The following is a 4,810-nucleotide window of genomic DNA, read 5'->3' on the forward strand; positions in this document are numbered from 1 at the left end:
AAAATGGAATGGTAACTAATAATTGGCAACTAAAATATATGTTCTTTTAGCCTCAAATCATTATGGTTTCTACAAAGAAATTGGTTTTGATGTCATTTTATAGCAATCTAAGGACTTACTGACGCCAATACTGTATTTCGGTAGGACTGCAAAACACATATCTACACATTTCTCACTACACATTAGACACCTAGCCAATTTGGCTCCTAATTTATACTAATCCTCCAACCAACCGAAGATTTCAAAAGTCAGTTCTGGAGAACATACTTATAGTATACTAGTAAAGGTCATCATATCTATTTGCAGGTCCATTTACTGAACACATTGAATAAATATTGGAGCCTCTTGTTTTAATTGTATGACAAAAAGTAAGCAACAATAACATTAGTACTGTGACCTTTTTGGACAGCTCTGGGTCCTTAGCATTTGCTTCTGCTCTAGGACCACTCCTGATTATAGAAGCTCATTCAATAAAGTGTGATATCGGTGTTACTGCAAGCTAAGCAATTTCTAAGGAACCCAAAAGCTTTCTAGAGGGTCACAATACTAAAATAAACAAAAAGAAAGAGGCCCAGACAGGGAAGGCAGTCAACAGAGAAAGAAGTGGAGTGCTGGGGTCCACCGTTTGAAAAATATTAGAAAATATATATTTCATGCTTGTCTCATAGATAAAAGAAGAGAGAGGGAGCAAGGCTCATAGTGAAGTCTGTTATTTATTGACACACAGAACATGGGGGGAAGCTACAATGGGAATATATCAGGATTTGTTTAGGTGTTTGCTGTTTCTTGGGCAGATACAGACACTGCCCAAGTACCAGCAAACACCTTAACAAATCCTGATATATTCCCGTCGTAGCTTCCCCTCTCTGAGCTGATCAGATCTCCTGGAAGATCCGCCCCTCTGTGACGTTAGGACGGCACGTTAAGACAACGTCACGTGACCCGGAATCGTTTTGGCTATGTGCACGGAGGGTGAGAGACTCTGGAGGACAAGTGAAGACCCAGCGGAGAACCGTGGATACTGCTGGCGGTCCTGGAACCATACAGTCAAGTTTCATAACACAATTGTGTGCCTGAAACCAACCAACGTTTGTGAGTGCTTTTAATCCTTGTTCTGTGTGTCAATAAAGAGCAGACTTCACTATGAGCCTTGCCACTCATCTTTTTCTCATTTACTTTGGGTCTTTGGGTTGGATCCACTGGAAGAGAGCTTCATCCTCATCATTTATTTGGACTGGATTCAGTGTTTGGACTATGAGATATGTATTGATTGGATGTGGATTATTATGAATACAGGCTTTCATTGAATAATTTATAATTATTTTTATTGTCCCCACATTGGTGTGAGCGCTTTTCTGATTTTATTATTGTATACCTCATTCTGACAGGGGAGTCACCCCTTGTGTTCCAATTGTATTTTCAATATCAAGATATGATTTATAAGCAGGTTAAGTTTAATGCTTGTCGCATAAGAGTAGGATACTCCTTCATAAACCATCAATGAGACAAATGGAGACACAAAGAACAGTAACAGATACGGATTCACTAAAGAGAATATGTGTGAGGTTAATTATTTAATGTATACTTGTGTATTTATGCTACATATACAGCAACATAAATATTTTACACCATTTAATTTATTGTTTCAAATGTGGAAAACAGAGGGAAAGAATGTACACAAACATAATATATAAGCAAAGGCTGCTTAGAAAAAAGGGTAAAATAATGCCTGAGTGACTTCCATACCCAAAACATTAAAATAATGCATATTAATGCATTTTCCTTCATAGGAAGCCCCTTCAGGAGCGGTCTTGCAGTGTAATTTGACTGCTTCAAGCTGTATGTTGGTGGTCACATCATGAATTCCTTTAACTGGTGGGCCCCAAATCTTTGATCAATAAGTTCTTTTGTTGTTTGGTACAAAGACTATAATAGACTTTTACTTTTCCAAGGGCAACAATGAGAACGCGCACTTCGGAAATTGTTATAGGAGGGGGAGGGAAGCGATTAGAATGCCAGGGCTGGAAGCCACTACTTATTTGTAACAGCTCAAATATGTAACGCGATTTCTCTTGTGGTAGGGCCGGCAGATGAAGCTTTTCAAGGTTATCTTGCCCCATACAATAAATTCAATGGGCAAATATTTGTTTCTAAGGAAATGTGAGACTCTCAGAAAATAAAGGCACATTTTCCCTTTTCTTTGTAGGTACAAGTATCATCTAAACAAACATGGATTTGTGGTTAAGGGAAAGACATTCCACTGTACTAGAAATGTCATAGTGTTGAGAAAAGATAATATAATAAGCAAGCAGCAATTCTTCCCAAATTCCCCTTATCTTATATGATCGAGGAGTCCTCTGATACCTGAGATATCAATGTTATTATTGCCAATAAAATACCACTAAAACATTGCAGTTATCTATTGTGGTCTGGAATTAGGTGGACCCTAGTGGCCATATTTCTTTTCCAGGACATATGACTTCTGCACCATAATAACTCGGCACCTGTGCAGTACATAGAGCTTGGGGTACTGCAGTTCAGCTTTTAGGTTGTCCCCATTCAAATGAGGCTAGAAAAGGGATTGCTGCTTCAATACCAACATAAAGCATATTTCATTTCATAGTGGTACAGAAACAGTGCAACCACTTAAGTCACATAAGTAAGCTTTAGTATATATTGGGCAATAAATGCAACTTTAAAGAAAATATTTATGCATAGCACAAACGCTTACTACAAATGTTATCGTACAAAGAAAATTGCTTGTTTTAAAAGGCACAGTATATTTTAATTTACAAAAAACAAACACCCCAAAGGGTACCATTAAACACGTTTTGATGACTGATTCACTTTCAGAGCAATAGCGTAAGATTAACCGTGCTGTGTTATCGGTAGGTCAATAATGATACTGTATGTGCTGTGTCTTTGATAGGTTAATGAATCTCTTTATAAGCTAGTTTATCATTATGTCTTGCTGCTCACAACAGGCTGGTTAGGGAATATTTGTCCTATTTGACATCTAAGTAAAGACTACAGTATGCGTGGCCTTAAACTACAGTAATCAACATCATATTTAAGCTGTCAGAAGCTATGACGTGTGTATTAGCGACAATTGGAAGTTGTGATGTTAGCACAACAAAAAGGATGAAGAAAATGGTTTAGTAGAGCACGTAACAATAGATTTGCAAGTCTAAATCACACGACTTATCTAACTTGCTAATAATGCTGTTAACTCCTAGTGTCACTGCTATTCAATATTTTGCAGACTCATCACTAAAGGGAGAAGTGAATTTTATTTTTAATATCCATTCCATTGTAATCTAATTTGTGATTGAAATTATATATATGCAATGTGCTTTTTCAGGTTTGTCAATTCACTATTCTTCACAAGACCGTGGGAAATGTTATTTTGTCAAGAATTCAGATGGTTAATAATGCATGTACCTTCTGGAATAAGGACACAGAGGCTGGGCTAAACATCCATAACTCAGCCCACCCTCCGGTTTCTTGAATAGAACAAATGGTCTGATTAGTATGGTGTGATTTTACTCACCAGTGACCACCCCTAAGACTTGGGGAACCCCTCCTCCTCATTCCAGAACACACCATGGGCTGAGAAGTCACGTTGAATTATTTTCGGCTTGCATATTCATTGTGGATTGTAAAAAGAAACATTGAGAATTCTCCTGATTTGCAAACGTGAGAAAAATGCCATGGCATTTGTACAAATTATTAACAACAATGCTTTAGGTTTCTAACATAATAGCAGCTTTAACAGAGTGATCCACCCAAATTTAACTCCTACCCTTTTGAATGTTAACAGATCGGTAGAAGAAAATGCGTTGGTTTTCATTAACTTTTATAACTTGTCGATATATGACTAATTTCAATGAGATTAAAAGTATACAGTTGTTATATTTTTTATGATTAATGCAAAGTAGCAGTAAATATTCATGGCAAAACGTATTTTAACTTTATATCCCTCTTATCAAGAACAACCGTATAATCAAGATGAATAACTTTATATACTTCTGGGTTTTTTTTGTATTGCTGTTTGAAAGGGTTGAAAAGTATTATCGAAAGCCAATGAGTCAGAACATATAATGTCTCTTTTTCCTTTACATAAAGTAATTTAGATGGTTTGTATACACAGAATTGCTGTATACTGCATTACACATGTTCTAATTATGTTTCTATGCAATTTATCCTTCAGCTACTTTTAGGGAGTATGTAGTTTTAAAGGTATTAGCATATTTTCAATTGTACCTTTAAAATAATTAATTATTTATATAGTGCCAAACATGCAACATTTATCTTTTTATCTTTTACATTTTTACAACTTGCACTGAATTTATTCAAAATATTCTGAAATGTATAATAATGCTGTAGATAGAATTGATTAAAAAAAACATGCTTAAAACATGTTTATGAAATATATACAGCACAGAAAGCACACACATACAGTAATATAACTTCTTATTAGAATGTACAAGGCTGATTAGGCTCAAATGAATCCTTATCGTCTTCTGACAAACATATTTGCTCTGCAAAAAAAGTACTTCCACAGACGTAATATTCCTGGGTTAATTTGTTTTAGATTCTCTATACTGATGTACTTTAGCATGAAATGTTCTCTTGCAGTTTGTACCAAGGGCTCCAAGACAGCAACACAGTTTTCCACTTCTTTTATGTCCACTGAAGCAGTTTGCATTCTTACTGCATCTAAGACCACATGATGAGAACAAACCTTCTGTTTTAGTACTATTCTCTCGCAGTCTTCAGCAGACATCTTATTAAACTAAAGAACACACTC

Source organism: Ascaphus truei, chromosome 8 (assembly GCF_040206685.1).
Source record: "Ascaphus truei isolate aAscTru1 chromosome 8, aAscTru1.hap1, whole genome shotgun sequence".
Lineage (NCBI taxonomy): Eukaryota > Metazoa > Chordata > Amphibia > Anura > Ascaphidae > Ascaphus > Ascaphus truei.